General features: G+C 44.7%; 1 protein-coding gene across 11 annotated transcripts in view; it reads right to left on the bottom strand.

Annotated features, from left to right (window-relative positions):
• PDE4D (phosphodiesterase 4D) overlaps positions 1 to 26,733 on the bottom strand; it is a 624,753-nt gene that overhangs the window by 77,731 nt on the left and 520,289 nt on the right. The gene's annotated exons all lie outside the window — the stretch shown is intronic.

Below are 26,733 nucleotides of genomic sequence, written 5' to 3'. Positions count from 1 at the left end.
TAAAGGTAAAGGTAAAGGACCACTGGATAGTTAAGTACAGTCAAAGGTGACTGTGGGGTTGCGGCGCTCATCTCACTTTTCAGGCTGAGGGAGCTGGTGTTTGTCTACAGACAGTTTTCTGGGTCATGTGGCCAGCATGACTAAACCGCTTCTGGCACAACAGAACAATGTGATGGAAGCCAGAGTGCACAGAAATGCCATTTACCTTCCTGCTGCAGCGGTACCCATTTATCTACTTGCACTGGTATGATTTCGAACTGCTAGCTTGGCAGAAGTTGGGACAGAGCAACAGGAGCTCACCCCATCATGCAGATTTGAACCACCGACCTTCCGATCAGCAAGACCAAGAGGCTGAGTGGTTTAAACCACAGCGTCACCCGCATCCCTTACCAGTAAAATGGTACTAAGAAAATAAACTCTGGGAGAAAATCCTCAAGACCAATGCATATTTTCTTGTGATTCTGCAAGCTGCAACAAAGCTTCAGTGTTTCCAAATAAGCTGCCCATAAGAAGCAAGTTAAAATTAATTCCACCAAACAACTCACCACGTGATTGGCAAAGGACTTCTAATATGTGGCACAAACTACTGGGAATATCTTATCTAGTTGTGATCAGTGGTGTGATTTTGGAGGGCAGGAGATCTGCTTGACAGCACCCACAACCAAACCAGAATGCAAAAAACTAGGCAGCTGTGTGTAAAGACATTTTACTATGCAAACAAAGGAAGCATGACTGGTTTTTGAAGGAAGGGTCCTTTGGTATAATAAAGACTAAACCATGGGTAGGCAAACTAAGTCCTGGGGGCTGGATCCGGCCAAATTGCCTTCTCAATCCAGCCCATGGACGTTCCGTGAATCAGCATGTTTTTACTTGAGTATAATGTGTCCTTTTATTTAAAATGCATCTCTGGGTTATTTGTGGGGCAAAGGAATTCATTCATCCCCCCCCCCCAATATATATATATATAGTCCAGCCCCCCATAAGGTCTGAGGGACAGTGGACCGGCCGCCTGCTGAAAAAGTTTGCTGACCCCTGGACTAAATTCTCTTGTAGCATGGCTGCAGGCACTTATCTGGAAGTGAATGAATTCAGCGGTGCTTACTTCTGACTGCAAGCTCGCAAAACACATTGCGCAAAACACACTGCGCGTTAGCAAAGGTCTTCAGCCAGCTGAAATGTAACCTAAGCTTTTAATCAGGAGTGCAAACAATCTTGCAAAGCAGTGCTAACATTTATGTTGCTAACCTGAAGCAGAAATCCATTCAGAGCAAAGGACCTGAAAACCTCATTGTCGCATCCTTCAGCCAGGTATTTCCCCACCAGTACACCACTAGCCAGGATGGTTATAACCTGCCACCAGGATTAGACAAATTAATTCATGGAGGATAAGGCTATCAATGTCTACCAGCCATGATGGTTATCCTCTGCCTTCATGGTCAGAGGCAGTAATGCTTCTGCATACTAGCTGCTGGAAACCACAGGAAGGGAGATTGCTGTTGTGCTTGGGTCCCACTTGCTGGTTTCCCACAGGCTTCTGGTTGGCCACTGTGAGAACAGGGTGCTGGACTCCACTGGGCCTCATCTAGAAGGCTCTCCTTATATTCTTCTGAGAGCCTGATTGAAGGGACTTTCAGACCACACAATAAAGGATCAGATGGTCAGACAGTCTGGACTTTGTATAGTGTCCAATGTCTTCTAAGAAGGCTTCACTGACCCATAGAGGTCAAAGCTATGAAAAATATGCTGTACCAATATGGTACAAAGATGGAACTGGGTCGTGTTAACACAAGAGGCTTCTGCGCATGTTTCCTCTTGAAAATCACAGGCCTTCGTGGTAAATAAAATATTTATGTACTGACAGGCAACCTTTTAAAATAATAATAATGGAAGTGCACTTTTCCCTATTAAAAATGATGAGAAAATGTTTTAATTTCTCCACTGCTTAATATAAAACCAAGTAAATTAATATCTTTTAATCTGGTCGGAACATTAAACCTGCACCGTGAACACTATCCAGAGTGCTAGCAGACCTTGTAAACAACTATTATGCTCCCCATAATAATCTTTGTCATATCCTGCCTATTGAGTCAAGCAACAATTCCAGGCATATTCCATTTACTGTTATTGGAAAGATGACCAGAGTGTACAAGTGCTTTTGTTCGCACATCTTTCTCGTCATATAAAGGCTTAACACTGCTGGTTTCAGTGAGGTTTACAATTAAATTTGTGTCATGAAATGATGCAATATTTTAGCATTTTAAAATAATGAAATATAACTGGCTTAGGTACCAACACAGCGCTCTCTCTCTCTTGCTCTCTCTCTTGTTCTTGCATGTTTACAGTGAAGGCATTCAAGAAATGAACTGACGTCAAACACAGAACAACAGTGCTTAGCAAAAACCCAGAAAGGAAAGTCAGAGATGATGGGAAAACTTGCTACTTCTAGGTTGCAATCCTAAATCCAGTAATCTCATAGTAATCCCCATTAAACTTAATAGGACTTAATATGTCTGGGTAGACATAAATAAGAGATTGCACTGCTAGGTTGGAAGTACACCTCACTGAACTCAGTGGGGGCTTACAATTGGGCAGGCCTATATAGAATTGCTCAGCTGATTTCCCTCCCTGTACATCACATCTTCCAGATCTGCAGTTTTATTTCACAACAGTTATAAGGCATACTGAATGTTTTTCAAAATAATTATAACCAATAAATAATAAGCCCTGGTGCACCCCCATTCCCGGCCCCAAATCGACGAAACTCACAAAGCAACTGACAATGCTGTAAAATAAGAATTGCCTCCCCCGTTGAACATGTGCAAACCTGTGCAGGCAAGGGAACATCTCGGCGAAGAAAAATGCTTGGCTTTCCCTCTCTCTTTTCAGCCAGGGGGTCAAGCAGTGAAAGAACCAACAAATGCGCTATTGTTAAGGCACAAAGGGGATATGTTTATGAGACACCACTTGAAAAATGAGTTGAGGTTTCGAAAGGATGACACTGAGCACGTACTGCACAGCTGAAAGAATTCTGGATAGCGGAGATACCACGTGACGATATTCTGCATACGGCAGCAATGTCAGGAAAAGGGAAATCTAGACAGATGGCAGAAAAGCGAGTGAGAGGGAGGGAGAGACGAAGCAAGGAAGGTGTGAGGTCAGAGCACAAAGGCAGGAAAACACAGGAAGTGACCCAGACTTATGAGGGGATAAGTCCAGATGGCAAAGTCTTTGGGAAATCTGAACCAAAACGGCAATAACAATCACCTGAAGGGTGTCGTATGTCTTGCTTCTGTCACAGAGCAAAAGTCCAATTTAGATTTCCCCACATATCTTTTATTATAGTTCCTCCATGGAGTTTACAGTGGCACACAGTGGTACCTCGGGTTAAGAACTTAATTCATTCTGGAGGTCTGTTCTTAACCTGAAACTGTTCTTAACCTGAGGTACCACTTTAGCTAATGGGGCCTCCCGCCGCCGCCACACAATTTCTGTTCTCATCCTGAAGCAAAGTTCTTAACCCGAGGTACTATTTCTGGGTTAGTGGAGTCTGTAACCTGAAGCATTTGTAACCCAAGGTACCACTGTATCTTGAATTTCCCCACTGTATCCTTACTACATCCCTATGAGGTATGTAAGACAGGAAGGAGGGAGAGGGGGAGCAAGCCCGGTGCATGTGAGTTTTCCCAATGCATGCTGAAAACAACCCAGAGGGGCTTCCTTTCTGGAGAAAAGTAACCCACCATTATAAAATAACCTTAGTGTGCTTGGGCATCCAAAGTGATGGTTATTGGAACCATGGTTGAGGGAGTTTGGCCACACGTTGCCCGAACTGGAGTTTTACATCCAATTCAGGCAATATGTGGTTACCACTAATGTATTAATTGTTGTTTATTATGGGAATCATCCTGCTGTATTCACAATAATTTTTTTTTGGGGGGGCAGAACCAAGTTATCTACAATGCAATTGGTCAGTTGGTTAAGTCTTTTTATTTATTTACTTGATGGGGGGGGGAAGCTGCTCCCTGGCTATGCCGCCCATGACCCCAACCCTGCTCTTTCTCCTAAGGTGATTCAGAAAGGTATGATTCTAGCCTTCAGTTGCCGCTTTGGAGTTGAGTATTAGATGCATTAGTGCTGCCTTTGACGTATCTTTTCGGGCCTTGATGCTGCTCTTATTTGTTTCATGCTGCTCTTATTTGTTGCTGCCCCACTGACTACAAAAACAAAGAGCAACATTATTTATTTATTTTTTAAAAATATTTATTAAAGTTTCAACATATTACAAAAATAAGCAAAAAGAAAAGAAAAGAAAAGAAAAAAGAAACAAAAATGAAAATGCAAAGTAAAAACAGTTAAAAACAAATCAGTCTTTCCATATCTTATCTTTCATTTGCTTGTTTCCCTGACCTCCTCACACCTCCCTTTTTTGTATTCCAGTTCAATTAGTTAATTCAGCAATTCCTTTCCCTCTTTGGTTTTATCTTAATCTTCCATCTTAATATAACTTTAAATTATCACCTATTAACAATCCATTTTTACATATTCCTTTATAACATTGCTACTAAAAACCACTTAACTTCAATCCAACATCATTCTAACATTCATTAATTTTGCAGTGTTTCTGTAAATAGTTTTTAAATTTCTTCCAATCTTCTTCCACCGACTCTTCTCCCTGGTCTCGGATTCTGCCAGTCATTTCTGCCAGTTCCATATAGTCCATCACCTTCATTTGCCATTCTTCCAGAGTGGGTAAATCTTGTGTCTTTCAGTGTTTTGCGATAAGTATTCTTGCTGCTGTTGTGGCATACATAAAGAAAGTTCTATCCTTCTTTAACACCAATTGGCCAACCATGCCCAGGAGAAAGGCCTCTGGTTTCTTCAGAAAGGTATATTTAAGTATACCTTTTTCATTTCATTATAGATCATCTCCCAGAAAGCCTTAATCCTTGGGCACGTCCACCAGAGGTGAAAGAATGTACCTTCAGTTTCTTTACATTTCCAACTTTTATTATCGGGCAAATGATAGATTTTTGCAAGCTTGACTGGTGTCATGTACCACCTGTATATCATTTTCATAATATTCTCTCTTAAGGCATTACATGCCGTAAACTTCATACCTGTGGTCCATAACTGTTCCCAGTCAGCCATCATTATGTTATGTCCAACATCTTGTGCCCATTTAATCATAGCAGATTTCACCGTTTCATCCTGAGTATTCCATTTCAACAGCAAGTTATACATCTTTGACAAAATCTTGGTTTTGGGTTCTAACAGTTCTGTTTCCAATTTTGATTTTTCCACCTGGAAGCCAATTTTCTTGTCCAAATTATATGCCTCCATTATCTGATAATAATGAAGCCAATCTCACACTTTATTTTTTAGTTTTTCAAAACTCTGCAATTTCAATCTGTCTCCCTCTTGTTCCAAAATTTCCCAATATTTCGGCCATTTGGCCTCCATATTGAGCTTTTTCTGAGCCTTCGCTTCCATCGGTGACAACCACCTTGGGGTTTTATTTTCAAGTAAGTCCTTATATCTTATCCAGACATTAAACAATGCTTTCCTGACAATATGATTTTTAAATGCTTTATGTGCTTTGACCTTATCATACCACAAATATGCATGCCATCCAAAACAAAGAGCAACATTAAGAACTCCTAGAGCATTAAGAACTCTTAAAAACGTGTGCATGATCCGGATTGTTTTGGGTGGATAAGGTGGTGCTTTCATGACACGGTTTCTTTTTGAGCCCATAAGCTGATCAACTGCCAATCTCATCCTCTGCCCCGTCGTTGGAGCGGTCATATCACTCAGACCACTGTGGTCGGCTCTCATGCCACACACCCTGTACTCCTGGCATAGCGGCTAGTGCGTCAGATTAGGACGCAAAATCAGAGCCCCACTCAGCCATCAAACTCACTAGGCAACCACGTTTGTTATGGCCTTTGTTGGCATCCACCTGTCTTGAGAGACAATGGAGTGTGCCTCTGGGGGTAAAATCAAATTGCTGCATTTGCAGCACTGAAGTGATCTCCCCAGGGTGCAAGTGTGTATAGAGGTCCTGGACTGCCCAGACAACAAGACCCCCGTCTTGACCTCACTGATGGTCCAAAGGAAAGCAGAGCAAGATATTCAGCACTAGCTTGGCTGCAGGGGTGTTTGGAAGGAGGCACACAAGGCTCTGGGCAACCATCTTAGGAACTCCACTTCAGATTTGTCTAGGGTTTACCCCTTAGCATTTCTTCTTCCAAAGATATCCCACAAGGCAGTGGAGGTTTAGGACCAGAGTTTTCCTTCTCCTAGATAGGCTCCCTGCCCAGGTTGATGATCTCCATCTGCCCCTCACTTCCCTCTACAGCACATGCAGAAACAGAAAAATAACCTTACAAACTGAGCCGGCCCTGGGTGGCTTTTCAGTGCCTGGCTCACTACTTTTCTGCCTAAGCTCCCTCACAGGGTTGTTGTTGATGATTGAAAGAATGGGGGAGGGGAGAACTATGCACTTTGCCTTTAGTTCTGTGGAATAAAAGGTAAAGGGACCCCTGACCATTACGTCCAGTCGTGGCTGACTCTGGGATTGCGGTGCTCATCTTGCTTTATTGGCCGAGGGAGCCAGCGTACAGCTTCCGGGTCATGTGGCCAGCATGACTAAGCCGCTTCTGGCGAACCAGAGCAGTGAACAGAAACGCCGTTTACCTTCCTGCCGGAGCGGTACCTATTTATCTACTTGCACTTTGACGTGCTTTTGAACTGCTAGGTTGGCAGGAGCAGGGACCAAGCAACGGGAGCTCACCCCGTTGCGGGGATTCAAACCACCGACCTTCTGATCGGCAAGTCCTAGGCTCTGTGGTTTAACCCACAGCGCCACCCGAATCCCCGTTCTGTGGAATAAACGTGGGCAAACTGCGGGAGGCAGTGGAAGACAGGAGTGCCTGGCGTGCTCTGGTCCATGGGGTCACGAATAGTCGGATACGACTAAACAACAACAACCACCAAGGTCATTTCAAGAAATGGTCACAGTTTCTATTCTCCCTGGATTCCAGGCATTTTATTTTATTGTGCAGCGAACAAGAATAAAGGCTTTTGGGGGGAGGGGGAGAGAGAGAGAGAGCGCATACCATCCACTGCACCACTTTACAAAAGTGGAACGGGGTGCAGGGGACTCCAGATAGCTTCCAGCACATGCCTGCCTTTGACATCTTTCTGACTCAACCCCAACCCATTTACTATTCAGGGGAATTTGAAATTTGCTTTGTTTGGTGGCCAAGCAGCTCCAGCCCGCAACCCACATGGGTGGCACAGCTTGCGTTTTTCCTAGAAAACAACAACAACAAAGGGCTTACAAAAATATATATATATCAAATTATCTTTCTCCCCCTTTGCTTCACCGCCTCTTCCCCGGATTTTAAGTGCCTTCATCAATACACTGCAGCTTTTCCCCTCTCTGGCTTTATTTACAGAAAATGCAGAAGCAACTGGAGAGTTCAGCTGGAGCCGGAGCGGCCCTCCCCTCCTGCGAGCAGCGGCTTTTAATTTTCAAAAGCGCTGCAATTGCCTGGTGTGGTTTGAAGAGCAGGGGTGCTATTCTCCCTGCTGATGCCTCTGCTGACGTCAATGGCATTCTTATTATGCTTAGCGCGACATCAGAAACCAAACCCTCAGAGGCTACTCTTGTTCAGAGGGCTCGTGCTTCTGCTAATCTCCGGACTGGATCCTTCCAGTGGAAGGGGTCGGCCAGGCTGCTGGAGTCTAAAGAAGGAGAGGCGCTCGCTTTTTTTTAAAGGGTTACAGAGAATCATCTTTTTTCTTTTTTTAAGAAAAAGCGCTGTTGAAATCATTGTAATTAGCAACACCGCTGCAGTTTATGCGTGGCTGAAAAAGAAGAGCGAAATAAGCTACTTACAACACGAATGTCCCCCCCCCCCCAGCCTTTGTCGCTAATATACAAGATTCTGCAAACGTGGAGGAGCTAAATTTGGAGCTCGAATGTACCTGGCACAATATGGCTTCTCCTCTAAAAAACGGCTTCGGCAAGTTGGGCTAGTGGGTTTTGAACTCCTGATGTTCTGAAATCTCCAGGTTTGGGGGAAGCTTAAAATGTACGCAGTGGTGGCAAATGGGTCAGAATGCTTTCTATTGGGCATATAGAACTATTTTATATACCGGTAAGTCCTGAAACCCCCATAAATGTGGCATGACCACACCTGGACCACAAATGCCCTTATTTGCAAATGCTCACCTTATCAAACGCTGGTAGACACATAATTGGCACATTCAGGTGAGCTTAGATTTCTGTGACCTCAGAGTTTAGGATATGGATGTGTGCAGAAACCTGCCCAATTAAAGGGATAACCTTAGCCAGGGAATTAGCCCCTCTCTCTTATATAATGCCTTCCTTTCCCCTTCCTAAAGCTCCTTAGCATCAGCAGGCTTGTCTCTCGGGTGACAGAGCTTCTCTTACAGCACATTCTAGGTCTCAGGTCTCTCAGATGAGTAAAAAGGAATCCCTGCCTGGATGCTGGCATGGCAATGCTGGATTTTGCTTTCATGTTCCAGTGAAAGAAATCCATTTCTACTCTCTGTTGACTTTCATTATCTCTTTTCGCTAATTTGGTGTTGTTTTAAAACTCAACCTCACTCCCCAACCCAGTTTTAGCAGTTGAATCAGCTTCCTCTGTTGGAGCGTTTGCTGTTTTGGGTTGTTGTTGTAGATGTTTTCCCCCAGAATGTGGCTTCCTAAAGATGCATTAGATTTAAAACATTGGTTTGTGAAGATCCCAGCCATCTCTCTTGCATCCGGACTTACTCCTGAACTGTATGATATCATAGTCAATGGGAGGATTTATTATTTATATATGCCATTTGGAACTAAGAAAACAAATGACAGAGAACAGGCAATGGAATGCATTTGTGCTTTCCAAGGGGTTGTTAAACAGAGGGTCTGACACTGCCATGCCTTTATCCCCATGTGATTTACTCATTAATTGCCAGCCGAAACACAGTTGCTTCTCCAAACATATACACGTTAGCATTCTTTGAACACAGATACCAGAAGCACGTTGGGCAAGCTGTATCAGCCATGTTCAATTCACGACTAACGCAAAGTGATTGAGCCCAGAGCTATTAATTTTAAAATAGGGCACTTTATCTCATGGTAAGATGCAAACCTACACACATGTTCCTGCAGAACAAGATTTAGGTCAGTTGATTTGAAGAACCTTCAGTGGGATTGGGGTCCAGTTCTAGACCCCCACCGCTGTGCTTAATTTCAGTGGTGCACATGGAGTCCGCTGTTTTGTGAAAGTGCCTGGCACGACAGCATTCAGGTTTTGTGCAAGTGTGACAGCAGCACCGCTGAATGCTTGGCAGAGTAGCGGGGGGTGGGGGTAACTATCTCAAAGTGGAAGTACATATTCAGAATTAGCAGCGCAGTGAGAAAGGTCAAGGCCGTTTATATACATAGATGGAGATGTGACGTGGAACTGCAGTGTCTGCAGCACGTAAGACCAGAAAGGACAAAGCCAGCATGAGGCTTTAACACAATTAAATCCCTATTGTGTGGCTCCAGCTAGAAGCGGGAATGTGACAAAATGTCAAGGGTTTGAAAAAGCAGAAAGCAAAACAGCAAGAGAATCATAGGTTTTCTCTGCAAGGGCTATGTATGCATGAAAGACCTCTGAGCACATCCAGAAGACCTGCTTATAAAGCAGTCATCCTGATGTGTTTGCAGGGAAATTGGATGGTGTTGGCTATTTAAAGAACATCCGTTCTCATTTGTTTGTGGGCAGGCTGGGTGACGGTTGCATCAAAGCAAGTGCTATGCCAAACTTTCAGCTTCGTTTTCCTGTCACTTATCGCAAAAATTCCAATTTCTGGGGAAGCAGGTTTGTTGCACAAGACCTCTCAATCAGCTGTAATTACACAACCTGAATTTGCTGCTATGTGATTGAATCCCACATGAAAAGGAGTGACAGCTGGAAGCTTGTCTATATACCCCCAATTTATGCAGGTTCTGATGTAATAACAGCCCCTTTGATGTATCCCAGAGGTGACGCTTATGGACTCTACTACAATAAGTCTTCTTGCAAAGAGGTCAAATGCACACAGGAGATCAGGCGTAATTGGTGCAAGGCAGACTGGTGCGCAAACTATGCCTGGTCTGGAGAGTGCAGATCCGGCCATGGCGACGCATGCCTTCGTTATACGATGCCTGAATTACTGCAATGCAGCCTATGCAGAGCTGCCTTTGAAGAGTACTTAGAAACCACAGTTGGTCGAGAATTCAGCCAGATTGTTAACAGAGGCAGGATATAGGGAGCATGTGAATCCCTCGCTCAAACAGTCCTACTGGCTTGTGATTTGCTTCTGGGCACAATTCATGGTACTGGCGATGACGTTTCAAGTCCTGATCCAACACCCCCCAGTATGTACTTGGATGGGAGCAAGGAGAAAGCCTGCTCTGTGGCTGTGCCTAGACTCTGGGACTCCGCCCAGAGGGAGGCATGTCCTGGGCCTTCTTTCATGGCTTTCCAGAAACTAATGAAACCATTATTCCTTTTCAAGGCAGCTTTTGGTTTTATAGGCAGCTGTTTTGTTGTATTGGTTTTTATCTGCTGATTTAGAATAACTTGTACCTGCTGCCGGCGTACTGTTCATTTCTTTACTAGCACTGTTTTTGTGCCTTAATAACTGGTGTAGTTAAAGCTGTGCCATCGACATTTTAAACGGCTTCATTATGGTGCGATTTTGTTCTCAGCAGCCTTGAATTCCTTATGAGGAAAGGTGGGATACGTACGTCTTGACCAAACAGCAAAGTTTATACACAACAAAGACCCACGCCCTATTCGGCCGTGATGCCGACACGTGAGTAGGGCGCACGGCAGAGGCAGCTCATCCTGTTTCACCGCCTGAGGCAAAATGGGAAAGTGCCGCCCACCTGCCCCACTAAAGACTTCCTTACCAGGGTCACGTGGCTGCAGCTTCCAGCGAGATTTCACAAGAGCCCCACGAGATCACGAGGAGGCCTCACACAACCTTCCAGAGACCCTAGTAAGCAAGGCACTCTCAAGTATGATCTCACAGGGCTCTCAAAATATCTGGTTGGAACCCAAAAGCCACCACAGCCACTTAGCCTCACTTCTCTAGTGGCAGCAGAGGGGCACCCCTTGTATGTTGTTGCCTAAGGCAGCTGCTCAGTCTGCCTCATAGATGGTCCGGCCCTGGTGTGCTAAGCTCCACCCCCTGCATTTCTATGCCTGTCACTCTCCATGATTTGGAGGGTGAAGTCCGAAGCAGGGAGCATTCTCTACCACTGAGCAGATTACAAAGGACAGGAACTGTTTGGTGGTGGTACCAAAACTGTGGAAAACACCTGCGGGAGATTCATTAGCTACAGGTTGAGAGCCTATTTATTCAAGCCAGCTTTTAATGTTTAAGTGATCTTCTGCCTCCTATACAAGGCACAAATTAGGAATTGGGTCTATTGGGTGGCCCTCAGCTAAATTCTACTCAGCGTAGACCCATTGAAAATAACAGACATGTTCATTAATTTCAGTGGTTCAACTCAGAAAACTTGATTGACTACCACCAATTGTTTTTATGTTTGTGAGTGCATTTATATTTTTTGAATGGGTGTTGTTGTGTACTGTACTTTTGGGGACAGGGGAGTTACAAACCTCTTTGAACATATTTCACCGAAATACAGGATAAAAAAAACCTAATAAGAAAATAATGTCTATCTCAATCATCCTTTTTCTCAAAGAGTGTTCTAAATCCCAAAGACATCTGAAGGCGAATTTCCATGCTAAAACATTGGCTTGGAAATACAGTTCTATTTCTGTTCTCTGCGATGATGGACTAGAAATTGATGTTCTGTTGCTGTATTAATATTTCCACTCTGCTGGGAAAGGTGACATTCACTCTCCACAATTGTTTCCAAAGCATTGTTAACATCTAAGGCGGCAATCCTATATAGACACTAGGATTGGGAAGCCTTTTTTCAGCCCGTGGCTCACATTCATTCCTGGTTAACCTTTTGAGGTGCGTGGAAGGTGCCAGATGCAAATGTGGCTTGAACAATGGAAATAGCTCTTGGCTTTATATGGAAGGCTATATTCCAGCTACATAAATATAGTGTTTTCTACACCTCCCTCCAAATCTCTCCATCCTAGAGCAGGGGCAAGTGTGTTGTGAGGGGAAGGAGAAGGGCCAGAGGGGAATCCTCAGGGGTGGAAGGAGGGGCCCAAGGGGTCAGATGTTCCCAAATACTGACCTTTAAAGCCCTAAATGGCCTCTGCCCAGTATACCTGAAGGATCGGCTCCACCCCCATCGTTCTGCCCAGACACTGAGGTCCAGCACCTGAGGGCCTTCTGGCAGTTCCCTCACTGAGAGAAGTGAGGCTACAAGGAACCAGACAGAGGGCCTTCTTGGTAGTGGCGCCCGCCCTGTGGAACGCCCTCCCATCAGATGTTAAGGAAATAAACAATTATCTGACTTTTAGAAGACATCTGAAGGCAGCCCTGTTTAGGGAAGTTTTTAATGACTGATGTTTTAGCGTGTTCTTAATATTTTGTTGAGAGCCGCCCAGAGTGGCTGGGGAAACCCAGCCAGATTGGCGGGGTATAAATGATAAATGATAAATTATTATTATTATTATTATTATTATTATTATTATTATTATTATTTGCATCTATTTGGAATTAATTTTCCATGAGCTTTGTTGGAGTTGCTTCTGAGAAAACATGCATAAGACTGATTTCTCTAAGGAAGACTCTCAACCCAGATTGGAAAACCTTGTGTTAAAGAATCTGAACTTGTGGGAAGAAGTGTGGAGTGGCAGATAGATTGCTTGGCTTGGGGCTGGAGAGATCTGGGTTCGAGTTCCTCCTCAACAAAAGACCTCCCTGGGTGACCTTGGACCAGGCATCCTGTCCGAGAAACCTAACCGGGTGGCTTTTGAGGACAGAACGGGATAAGCCTGTGCATTATATGGAGAACAAAGGGGGCACAGACATACTTCTAAACATCGCCAACTTACTTTGCAATCCTATCTGCACAGAAAAGTAAACTCTCCTGAATTCCAGGGGACTGGCTCCCAAGTATTACAGCTGGAAGGGGGAACCAAGCGTCACTTTTGGGCAACTTTCCAAGGGGTATGTGCCAATGGTGGGTGAGGCCAGGGGCAAATGTGAGCAGAGCAATCCATGTAAATACCTCCTTTGATCTACAGGCTAGTTTCAGCACACGCTCACACATCCCTCTGCATCCTCTGCCCAGGCAAGCAAGGGGCATTATCAGGAGTTAAGGTCACAGTTCAGCCAGACAAAGGACTCTGGGTGCTTCTGGGAGGGCAGTGACTTGAGAAGAGCCAAGCAAAGAGGCCTGGAGAGTTGTATTCAGCCTATACTCCCACCCCAGGCTTGAGATTCCCCACACCTGCATGGCAGGATCTCAGCCCTAGTGGAAAATGCATGTAGATGTTAGGATCTATTAGACTTAAACAAGCCTGCCTGCCACCTTGGGGATCTTTTCCCCATCTGCCACAGTCCATGATGTACCATTTTGTGCAGGAAAGCTGTCGCCTCTCCCCGGCAATGTTCTGCAATTGCCCAACCTCTGTAATTAGCTGGCACTTAATTCTAAAAGTTCATAAAGCAAGGGAAACCAAAAAGGGCTAAACAAATTATAACAGGCTGGCAGTATTTGTCTGAAAACACCACATGTTCGCAAAATGAGGCTCCATCTGGAAAATCTTAACTTGTTTTTGCTGACTCATTACTGCCGACGGCTCATTATTCCATGAGCGAAGGGGACAGACAGGAGATGTCAAGTGACGAGGCCAGACTGGAACCCCAGAAGCAACCAAGCTCAGGCTCAGAAACTGAGCTGGATTTTCCTCTTGGTCTATGTTAACTCTCAGCTTCTTTCATTGTGATAAAAGCAAGGAGAGCACCCTTTTCTTAGATTCAAAAGAACTACTTATCGGCTCTCTGGAAGCAAACTTTCCTAAGTATGGAGGCCTGGGTGGAAGATGGTAACACCAATGACAAACCCAGGCAAGGGAGGCCCAGTGCAATGGGTCATTTGTTCCAGTGGCGTAGCATGGGGGGTGCAGGGGGGCCCCGGCTGCACCGGGTGCAACATCTGGGGGTTAGGGTTAGGGGGCGCAAATTACTTGCCTTGCCCTGGGTGCTGACAACCCACGCTACGCCACTGATTTGTTCCCCCCTTCCCTTCCAAAGATGGGTGGATTGCCAGTGTAGTGTAGTGGTTAAGAGCGGTGCACTCGTAATCTGGTGAACCGGGTTTGCTTCCCCGCTCCTCCACATGCAGCTGCTGGGTGACCTTGGGCTAGTCACACTTCTCTGAAGTCTCTCAGCCCCACTCACCTCACAGAGTGTTTGTTGTGGGGGAGGAAGGAAAAGGAGAATGTTAGCCGCTTTGAGACTCCTTAAGGGGAGTGAAAGGTGGGATATCAAGTCCAAACTCCTCCTCCTCCTCCTCCTCCTCCTCCTCCTCCTCCTCCTCCTCCTCTTCTTCTTCTTCTTCTTCTTCTTCTTCTTCAGCATCCTCCACCCCAATCATTGACCATGGTGGCCGGCTCTGATGGGTGTTGGGAGTCCAACCACATCTGGAGGGCCAAAGGCGCCCCATCCTTGCTGTACAGCAGTGTTTCCCAAAGTTGGGTCTCCAGCTGTTTTTCAACTACAACTCCTATCATCCCTGTCTAGCAGTACCAGTGGTCAAGCATGGTTGGGAACTGTAGTCCAAAAACAGCCTTAGACCCAAGTTTGGGAAACACTGCTCTCCAGGAATGCTCAATGGAGCATCAATCTGGAGGAAGAGATCTGCAGGGATCTCCAAAGGCGGCCACTTGCGTGTTCCAAAAGCCCAACCGTTGAATGTTAGATCACATAAGGCAGGGGTGGGGAGACCCTGCTCAACTGAAGGGCTGCATTCCCTACTGGACAACCTTCCAGCAGACAGTGGTGGGTGGAGCCAGAGGCAAAAGTGGGTGGAGCAACAAACGTAAACTTTACCTTTGCACAGTAGCCTAAACACACACAGAGACAGCCTAGATAGCTCAGTTGCTTGGAGCATGGTGCTGATAGCATCAAGGTTACAGGTTCAATCCCCGTATGGGACAACAGCATATTCCATTGCAAGGGGTTGGACTAGTTGGACACCACCAAATTTTAAGAGTAAGGTAGGACTCTGGCAGCAGCTCTTCAAGATCTCAGCCACAGGTCTCTGCTGTCCTCCTTTTAAAAAAAAAGAACTGGAGCTAGCAGGAAGTAAACTTGCGACCTTCTACATGCCAAGCACGTGCTCTGTCCCTGAGCTATGGCCCTGCTCAGTTCTATGGATGTGCCATTAGGCTGATGAAGTTCCTCTTCGAGTTGAAAGCTCTACATTGAAATCTAGGCACAAGCATTGACGTGGACATGTGTTCTCACACTTCTCAAGACATTCCATTGCAACCAATATTTGGCTCTCGGTTGCAGAGAAGAGCTGGTGAAAGCTCAACTGCTTATGTTTACGAGCAAATAAAAAAAATGAAGTATTCACCACTATGGTGTGGTGACGAAAGGATTAAAGAATAAATGCACCAAACCAAACCGATCCTGCATGTATTGTTTCCAGCTGCGGTACACAAGCGACACAGGGCAGATTTAAGTTACTGTGTTATATGACTGCATTTTCCCGTCAAGGGCAATCAGATATATCCCAGCCGTGAGTTTCGATGCACACTTGCACATGCACACACACATACCCATTCTGTGTCCTGCGGCTTGCCAGGTGCTTGACATACAGTTTTCCCTGGATTTGTTGTTGTTGTTCTTTGGTATGCCCAAACAGGTAGCAAAATCAGGAGGTTCCCAGCCCTTTAGCAGCTGCCATGCATGGCTGGAGGGCTGCGTTTCCCTTGGTGAGTCACAGGTGGTGCAGGCCTGAACCAAAACATCAAATACTGCTCCAGAAACACCGTTTTGTGGCAGCAGGGCATATGGGGTGGCCCTGGGGCAATGTTATATATATGGGAGGATTTGCAGGCGCTTGCCTTTGTTCATGCCAAGCCAAACCATGTCTGCCCCCCCCCAAGAATCTTTTGTGGGGGCTCAACTCCTCCACCCGCATTTCTTCTTCTTCTTCTTCTTCTTCTTCTTCTTCTTCTTCTTCTTCTTCCTCATAACTGCTCCAACAGGTCCCTGCTTTGATACCAAAATATTGTGGGTCTCCAAAATACCTCCTTTTTCATTTTTAAAATATTTCTGCAGGGTCCCCCCGTTATTTTTCCTAAAGGTTCCTCACTGGGATGCGCCTTGTCAGTGGTCATGGATGGTTAGGAATTGTAGTCCAAAAATTGATGGTGGTTTGTTTTTTTAAAAAAAAGTTTGCAATTTTTAACTAAAAAACCCTGAAAACAATAGTTTGGTTTTTTGATAGACTGAGATTATATTCTTTGTATTAGGGGGCTGTTATGGGGATTCCCCCCCATGTTTTCATGCATCTATATTAAATTAATGGCTTTTTAAAAAAATGCTATGCTCTGTGAGTGTATATCTGTAAGTGTGTGTGTGTGTGTGTGTGTGTGTGTGTGTGTGTGTGTAAATGTGTTGTAAATTGTTTTGAGACCTTGGGGTAACAAGCAACTAAGAAATAACAACGCCAGCAGCAACAATTCTGTAAAAGAGTGTAAAACAGCTGCCGGGACAGCCTTCGGAAAGGCAGCCTTGCAAGCAGCATTCCTTGACACACCCCCTTTGGCCACACCCACTGAGACATGCAGCCCCCTCAGAAGATTGCCCATGGACCTTAGCTGGACCTTAGCTCCCCCCCCCCCCCAAATATCCACCCCTGAAGTATGTAGCTAGCTGGCCACTCCCTGACCGCAAAATGCTTCTAAAAATACGAAATAAGGTTACAGCAACCAGCACCAGCTCTGGTGGGCATACTGGACCATACTGCTGACATGGGCATCTGACTGCTACTTCTCCCATCGCCAGCCGCTCTCTGGGTGGGCCATATGAGAAGCCGCTCCTGCCCTGCTGAAATGCCCCTCTTCTGCACAACCTATTAATGAAGGTGCACAAGGCCTGTCCACTTTTTTAGCCGGCCACCCAAGCTCTACAGATGGGAGTCGTTAAGTCTGAAATCACATGACATTTTACTAGCAAAATAAAATATTGTGGCTCAGCAGTTTTATCTAGAGTACTGCAGCCAATCAGTTCTAAGCTGTTAGATGTTCCAGTTCAAACAGGGTCAGGCTGGGGCATGGAGGAGAGAAACCTGGCAAAAGCTGGAAACAACACTCAAAAGTAATATCAAAGTTCTGGGAAGGGTTTTCAGGAGCAGAACCTCGAGCACGTTATCCTACGGAGAGCGGAGTCAGCTCTCTGATATGCATTTTACTTCAATTATTTCCCTACAAAACAAATACAGTTTAAACAAACAAGCCGATTTTCACACAGAAAACTAGCTCGTACAGACGGCAGGAAAGTATGAGCAAACAAAGAGCAATCGTTGCAATTTAAGCAAATAGAAATAATTAGCAAACAAAAACTTTTACTGCTGTTTCTTTCTTGCAAATGCAAACCCAGAGAAACTGTGGCAGAGAAACCAGCGCTATGGAAAACAGCAGGGAGGGGGCGGAGGGAGAGAGAGAATGTCCTCATGCAGTAGATGAGGATCAACATCTGGAACATTTTACCCATCAAAGTGAAAGGCCCGGGATATTACACACAGTTCCATCATCAAAAGCCCTGCTCGGTAACATGATAGATGCAGAACGGAGTCTGACCAAGGGGACTGCCCGCTCTGCGGTGTCCTTAGACAACCTTCTCTCTGAACCTCTGCTACATACAAGGGATAAGTCGTGCTTCATATTTCTTTCTTGCTCAACAAAATAAGTCACGCTTTTCTCTGCTTCCCATGTCTTTGGCAGTTTCCCTTTCCTCCGTCCCGCTTGCTTTCGCGGCAGTCATTCCCTTTAAAACAAAAAAAAGCACCACCTATTGCATTGCATTCCCAGCTCGGCGGTTGGATCCTGTCCCAGCTGGATCTCTCTCCTCTGTGTGTCAGACCTTTCCACACCCCGTGAATAATGTTTGGTCAGGCTGTGCAACTTGGTTTATGTCAAACTGTTTTCGGGAGAATTTCCCGGTCATTTGTTTTGGCACACACTATGCTAGGCTTCCCCTCCAGACCACCCTTTCCCCCTGTCAAGTTTTTTTTTGTGGATCTTCAGAGAACTAATTTACTCAGTAAAGGCTCCTGGTAAAAGGGCTTAGTGTGAAGGGGAATTTTAACAAGCCAGGCTAAGCTGGTAGTCCCTTGCACAATTTGACCTCTGAGTTATTTCCTGTTTCCCAAATACAGCAAGAAGTTCGCAAAAAAACAAACAGACAGCTGTAATCCTTTAACATTCATCAGGGCAGACAAAAGAAGTGGTTCTTCAAACAATGCAGTGATGACTGCTAGCTTAGATAGATTTAAAGTGGGGTTAGACAAATTTATGGGGGTCAGGTCTATCAGTGGTGATAACAGCCTCAGGGAATGTCCAGATCTCTCTAAATTCCCCTAAATTCTGGGATTCCCACATGCACCTGGGCAGTCACAACGAAAAACAGGATGCTGGACTCAATAGTTTATTGCTCTGATCCACCAGTGTTCTTCTTATTTCTACTAAATATCACACACCCCTCTTTTTTATCTATCTTTGAGCAAGAAATCCCCACATATTTCATATCTTTTCATGCCCTCTTGCCTTTTAAAAAATGAACAAGCAAAAAACCTTCAGTAGCTTTGAATCTGACACACCTGAAGAAAGTTTTTTTGAGGAGAAAGAGAAATTGATGAATTGATAGTTGTGATTCTCAAGACAGACATCAGGCAGGTGCCTTCACTGTACTGCTAAAAATGTTTTAATTATAGGAGCTGTCCCGTGTTTTTAATTTGGTGTTTAGGTTATCGTTAACTTTAATTACCTTTTGACTGTTTTAAACAATAATTGTATTGTTTTATTCTTTATTCTTTTTGTAAACTGCTCTGCGGTTTTCTTACAGTTAAGCAGAATATAAGCCTTGTGAAATAATAAATAAAATAAATGATAGCACTTTGGAACTTAAATCAGCAATAACATATGTATGGCTTGGTCTCAAAGCATGATAACTGCTACACCTATGATGGTGTGTGAGAAGTCAACCTCTTCAGCTGCTCCTCTCCAGAACTGGATTTCACAAAAGTCGCCTATCCAGCAGGAAAGAGATGGTGTGGATATTTAGAGAGTAAATTTCCAGTGGGGCCTATGTTTCTTAGGTTGTGGGATAGCTCCTATACATTTTGCAAAGCAGTTTTATTTTCTGTATTTAAAATACATAGAGATGGGCACTGAGGAGGGAGAACCTACAAGCACTGCTTTGTTTAAAACCATGTTAGCCACTAAACCTCTCCAGTTTTCTATTCTCAAGGAACAGTAAACTGCAGAAACTCAGAATTAACAGCTGTAAGTGCTACAAGAAAGGCATCTTCTACTCTCTGCTGCCCTCTCATGGATTTGTAAGTGTATTTTACTATTTGCCATGTAAGTGGAGAAGGCAAAAAGAAAGTGCCCTTCTTTTACTCAAGTAATCAATTTCTACTGCAGCCATATTGTTGGCATCCATCTGTCTCAAGAGACAACGGAGTGCTCCTCCAGGGGTGAAGTCAAACAGCTACATTAGCAGCTCCAGCTCTGATGGTTTTCTGGCGGTTCCCTCACTGCAAGAAGTGAGGTTGCACGGAACCAGGCAGAGGGCCTTCTTGGTAGTGGCACCCGCCCTGTGGAACGCCCTCTCACCACATGTCAAGGAAATAAAAAACTATCTGACTTTTAGAAGACATCTGAAGGCAACCCTATTTAGGGAAGTTTTTAATGTTTGATGTTTTATCGTGTTTTTAATATTCTGTTGGAAGCCGCCCAATCATTACTACTACCACTACTACTACTACCACTACTACTACTACATTTGCCAGAGAAATAAAGAATAGGACAGTGGCAGTCCAGAAGAGCTTAAAGTCCAAGTTTTAACAACTGGGAAGAGACTAAAGAGAGGGCATATGTTTGCAACAGGAACAGGAAACCTGATTTTTTAGAAATAGCATTAAATTAAAGTAAAATTGTTTGATTTGTAATAATTTGGAAAATTAATAAAAATAATTTGAAAAAAGAGAGAATAAAGAGAGGGCAAAAATAGGAAGAGATGACTGTGAACAAACTGACCTGTGTCAGTTGATGAAAAGCTGAAGTACAAGAATGACTTAGACCTCTGAGATTCCGACATAATAATAAACTGTTCATTACTTTTATTTGCCCTCTGCAGTCTGAGCACAGGCACATATTTTCAAGACTTTTGGCATAACCACAAAGGTTAAAAAAATGTATTTTTATAAAAAGACAGGAGACAGAGGAGAGGCAGGAAGGGCAGTTCTTGCCATTTTCAGCGTTCACCTTTCCCAATTATTCTGGGCAGTACTATGCACAACTGCAACCTCTCCTCCTACTTCTGCTGAACTGAGGTCTGAGGTGGTGGAAGTATCCCAGCAAGAAGAGAACAGCACACAGCTGCTTTCAACTGCGAGAAACTGGTTTCATCAGGAGAGCCCTAAATGAAAATGGTGGTGCAATTTCACTCCCCTAGCCTTTAAACTGATAATCTTTGGCCATGGAAGAGGCACACAGTGACTGCATATTAACTTTGGAGAATGCTTTGGGCTGCAGTCCATTTTTGCCTTTAATCACAACCATCAGACTCCATCAGACTCGAGAGACAATGGAACCTTAAAGACTAACAAATGCATTATGGCGTAAGCTTTCGTGGACTTGAGCCCCTGTCATCAGATGGCAAGGAGTGAAATCTTAGTTAGTGTGCATACAAAATTATAAGGTGGGAATTGAATGAGATACAGAAATGATAGCCACTGATCATTAGAGCTTAAATGCAGGTTTTAAAAAAGACACACCTTTTACAGCATTGCCAAGATGATTGTATTGTTAGGAGTTTTGGGAGTTAGAAGCTGGAAGCAGCAGGCCCACAAGCCAGAGGGAGCAAGAGCGATGCTTGATTTCTGTTTGAATCCAAGGCTGTGGCTATGGGAAAAGCAAGACCCTCTTGGGATTCTAATGCTGTGAGCCCCTCCATCGTTGGCTCAGGTTGCATATATGTGTAAATAAACCAAATATCTCTGCTCTCCCTCATTCCAAAGGAAATACGAACCCTAGGCAAGCACCTGGAACCCCAAGCACCTGCAATCTTGCACTGCTCCGAGATCACAGTGGAGAGCAACAGTATGAATTAGTGGGTCAGGGAACACTTCACAAGAAACCGTCTTGATAGCCCAGATATCCAGGTACAGGTAAGTTGATGAACACATTAAAATGTATGTGTGTGGGGGGGATCATTTGTCTTGAATTTAACTCACAAGTGATGGCTTCAGTTGCTTGGTACCGTCAAGCTCAATGCCATCGCTTGGGGCTTAAATTAATCAATACTGACACCTTAGGAACCCCTCCTTCCTGCTCCATTATATCTATGTGGGGAGTGATGCCCCATGCCCTGTTTGTATGGAAGTCAGTCCTGTAAGAGCACGGGGCTACACAGTACAATACTCTGCCAAGAGTATGCCTGGCTATTCATCTGCTGGATTTTCGGTGCTTAGTCAAAGTGCAACTTTTTTCCAAAGTTGTTTTATGCTTGTTTTCTGGCTGCTGCACATGTTTTTTTTATCTTTTCTTTGGCTATGTTTTAATCAAGCTGCATTTTGTTTTGGTGTATGTTTTAAATTTTAAAAAGTGATTTGAATGGCAATTTCCCTGGATATACGCCACATTTAGGCACCATTCCGATAGCAAAGAACACAGCCTACACAGCCTTGAAATAATAAAAATAGTGGACTAACTATTATTATTATTATTATTATTATTATTATTATTATTGACAAACTGAATGCACGATGTGCTCACCCCTAGCACCTCACTCAGGTGAGGCACATAGAAAAGGGCATCTGATGAAGATCACAGAGTCTGAGCTGGTCCATGTGGGGGAAATGGTCATTATTGTTATTATTATAGAGATAGTGGGGTCCTGAACCACCTAAGACTTTATAGATCAAAATCAGCCATTTGAGCTGAGCACAGAAAATACCCAATAAGTCATAGTGCAGTTGGGAAAATGCCAACAAAAAAGAAACTTTAATGAAACCTCCTTAAGCCTTAGCATTTTGTTTTATTGCTTCAGTGCAAATCATGGGCATGATCCAGTCAAAGTCAAGCATCAGAATCCCATTGGTCTGGAGGGAGAGTTAAACCAAGTGTTTAAATTTCTACCATTGAGAACAAATGAGGCTTAAAAGTGCTTAACTCTGGCTGGACTGTGCCCAACGTGTATTATCCACCGAAGGCTTTATTTAATAAGCACGCTTCGGTGAACCTAAACTATGACTCACTGGAAGGGGGAAACACCTTTTTGGCTGGAGAGCAAAGAAGACAAGTCAGTAAGATTTTAAAGAAGATACAGAGCTGGGGCATGCTGTGAGTGGCGGAATATGCAGGTGCTATTCACAGCCTGCAGTTACCACCAGTACAAACAACAGAAGAGGGAAATGGGGTCAGCAAGTGGGGGTGGTCATGGATCAGAAGGAACGGGATACCCCCCTTATTGAGAATGCCATTGGGCACACCAGCGGGGTAGACTGCGGTGGAAATAGAAGCTCCAGGGTAGCAATTTAGACCAGGAGAAGCCCCCATGGGAAAGGGTTAAGTACAGTTCCCCTGCACTAAGCCCTCTCCCACCACAGCCGACTTGAACAAAAAATAAACAAATCAGTCACGGATCTCCCAATATTTTGCATTGTTCAGCCTACAGCTTTTCTGTAACAATTCTGCACACACATCCAATGGAAAATACTCAGGCAAAATTCAGATACTAGCTGGAGATACTATCAGGTTCCATGAGGTGTTTCACTATTCTGGGCTCCCTAATGAAGGGCTCTAGACTTTCTTTATTCCCATCATTCCCCTCTTGTCTTTCCTAGCCCTGGCCGGCGTTGCTCTTAATTTTTGCCCTTCTGGCCTCAGACAAACGGAGACCTCATCTGTACAGCTGTTTTTCTGTCTTGGTTCCCCGGCCTGCAGAGGCAGAGCAACAGCAGGGAAACTTACTAGCAGCAAAAGACGGCACTTCAAACACCTCTGACAATAATCTGTGAGGAGGAAAGCTGGCGCCAAATTTCTAAATTGCTGTAGGAAGGGGAGGGAAGCCTGCACCATCCCTTCTGCCCTCCTTGGCGCTCTGCCTTCATATAACGTGCATTGCCACAACTACCAGGGTTTTATGTGCCCCGAGGAGAGATTCTATGCTTGTGCCACTCAGTCTGTTGTTATGGTAACACCTATAACATCAAATGCAGCATTATGCCTAGGGATGGGCCCACCAGTTCAGGCAAAGGACCATCTGAGCCAAACCTCTGGTACGTCTCACAGCGTTGGGTTGGCTTCGCATTTCCTTCAGCATGCTGGAGCCAAACCGTTCAGGCACCAAAGCACACCCGTTAATTTGAAGCCTAGGCCTGGTAAAACTGGTAGGTTTTCTGACGGAAGTGAAGGAAGGCATTACAGAGGCCTGTGTGATTCTTCCAGAAGAAAATTGGTACTAAGTCCCATAGTGCCTCCCTTTTTAAAGAGCTTTTCCAAAAGTCCCTTAAAGGACTTTCTAGTTTGCAATGCAGTTGCAATGCAGCAGTAAAACCACTATTGCTTAAGGACGCAAATCTTTTAAGTTGCCGGGGACTCCAAGGAATTAAAACAAAAAGAAAATGTCAGGCTGGTATCTAATTTAAAGGACTACAATAAACCTTCAGGGGCTATTTGGTTCTTACCCTTAGCTACAGCCAGTGCTTTTTTTTCCTAAAAAAAAATGTTTAGGGGGTACTCTCATTTTGACTCAAGAAAATCACCATTTTATAGTTCAAATTGAGGAAAATAAATACAGTAAATGGACAAAAGTACAAAGATTCACAAAATGTTTAGGAGCATGCGTACCCCTGCGTCCCCCCAGAAAAAAGCACTGGCTACAGCTGTGGGAAAGGTATTAATACCAACCATACTATAAACTATGAGTGGTTCCAGACTAGCCAAGCATAAGATCAGTCCATACTGATACATGCAATAAATGCAAAACAAAATAACTGCATGCGGTATGTGATTTTTGCTGCGTACAGCTGTTATATGAATGGCACAAAAGCTGAGAACATTAGAGAAGCCTTCTGGATCAGGCCAACAACCCATCCAGGCCAACATCCTATTCTCACAGATGCCTAAGAAAAGCACAACAGCACTCTGTCCACCTGTGATTCCCGGCATTTGGTCTTCAGAAGAATTACTGCCTCTGTGCAGGCAGAGCATAGCCATCGTGACCAGTAGCTACTGATAGCCACCTCCTCTGTGAATTTGCCTTATCCTCTTTAAACACCATGTAAGTTGGTGGCCATAGCTACCTCTCCTAGCAGCATATTTGATGGTGTGAAGAAGTACTTTCATTAGTTTGTCCTGAATCTTCAAACATTCGGCTTCACTACTGGTGTTGCTGTTGCTTACATTTCTATACCACCTTTATCTTCCAAGGATCTCAAGGTGGTGTACGTGGCTCTCCTCCTCCCCATTTAATCTTCATAAGAACCCTTTGAGGTAGGTCAGGCTAGGTGATGGTGACTGGCCCAAGGTCACCTAGTGAGCTCCATGACTGAGCGGCATTTGAACCCTGCTCTTCAAAGTCCTGGTCCAACATCCTAATCATTCCACCACACTAGTGTTATGGAGAAGGGCCACAGCATAGTGGTGGAGAACTCACCTTGCATGCAGAGGGCTCCTGGTTCAAGCTCTGGCATCTCCAGGTAGAGCTTTCTCATACTAGGTATATACCCCTCTATCACATCTCCTCCTACACGCCTTTCCTCTAAACTCAAAAGCTCCAAAATGTTGCAATCTTTCTTCATAGGGGAGTTGCCCCATCCACTTAATCATTGGGGTTGCCCTTCTCTGAACCTTTCCCAGCTCTGCAATATTCTTCTTGAGGCAAGGGTGATGAGGTGAGCTGGGCGCACCCCCATCCACCAGTTCATTGTAAATTATGTAAATTATGAAGGTGCTGAATTATCTTTTAACTCAGGGGTTTGACAAGAAGCTAAAATGTAGCTTCACCTGTATTAACCCGCCTTTGTGGACTCATCTAGACCAGAATTTTAATCATGCATAATATAAAGCGGTAAGCGCAGACGAGGGCATCCTTTAAAAAGTTAATCACAACCATAAACCTGAGAGTTCCTGTCTGTGACAAGTACCAGGGCATTTTCTACACTGATTTAGCAACAACAGCATTTTCAAAGATGGGCTTTTCCAGTAACTGAGGGCCAAGCTAGATGAGATGCTGTTTGCACAATTAGTGATGGCAGCAAAGGGCTTTTAAAAAGTAAATTGCAGAAATTGATGCCTCAGTCGCAGAAAGAGCATGGGGTGGTGGCCAAGAGTTAAGGCATCCTACCTCTCTCACCAGGTCCTGATTAGGACTGGTACAGCCACACACAGTAAGAATCGACTTTTTAAAGCTACATAAGGAGACCCTGTTCAGTTCAGCCTCCTCTTCACATAGTGGCCAACCAAAAACCTATGGGAAGCCTGCCTTCGGGACCTAAGCACAAGAGGCGTCTCCCCACCAGTTGTTTTCCAGCAACTGGTGCTCAGAAGCATATTGCCTCTGCCCATGGATGTGGTGCCTATCCAGTCAGCCTTACCCTCCACTCAGGCCGCCCCTAATTGTGTGAATGGTGTCGCACGTAGTTTGGGCATCAGACTGGCAAACACTTAATTCGCTCCCAGGTGTGTGTAAAAGGGGCAACCCCTCTCTCACACAAACACTGCTATTCCATTCCATGGAAGGTGAAATGAGGCAAAGCTAACCTATTGAAACCAAAGTTGAAGTCTCAATTACTGAAAACAATGGGGTCGACAATCTGCCATGAATGTTGGAGGATTATCACCATCATCATGACTTCATGTAACCAAGACAGTTTTCAAAAGCGGTGTCCCAAGCACACCCAGATCAAGGAGGGCAAATGGCTGGTAGTTTCTAGTTCTTTATGGACTAAGCATTTGCTTACAGTAGCTCCAAAAGTGCACAGAACTTGCACATACACGCTTCTTGCGATTAAGTAGCTGACACCCCCTCTCTCCCCAGGCTTGTGCTCTGGGCTGGACTGCTGGAGGAACCGCATAACCACACCTCCACCCACGCATGTGCAAGCAACCTTGTGGTCATTATCGGAGGGCCTTCTTCAGTTGCCTCCCCCATGAGAGGTCCGGAGGGTGGCAACATGGAATGGGCCTTTTCTGCGGTGGCTCCCTATTTGTGGAATGCTCTCCCCAGGGAGGCCTGCCTGCCACCTTCATTACATGTCTTTAGGCACCAGGTGAAAACGTTTCTGCAACCAGGCATTTGGCTGATAAACATCCCATGGCCTTTTGCATCATGTCTGTGGGCAGCAGGCCCAGCTATACGTTAGCAGACCTGGAGCTCTGCATTCCTTGTTTCCTATATTTATACCCCAGTTTTCATTTCTCAGTGAAAATACGGGCAGAGAACAAAGGGTTTTCCAGGTGGTGTCCCATCCAGGCACTAAACAGGCCCAACTCTGGCTTAGTT

This window comes from Podarcis liolepis (assembly GCF_965112155.1).
Source record: "Podarcis liolepis genome assembly, chromosome: 11".
Lineage (NCBI taxonomy): Eukaryota > Metazoa > Chordata > Lepidosauria > Squamata > Lacertidae > Podarcis > Podarcis liolepis.
The sequence above is the reverse complement of the archived record's forward strand: the minus strand, read 5'-3'. Positions and strand labels throughout refer to the sequence as shown.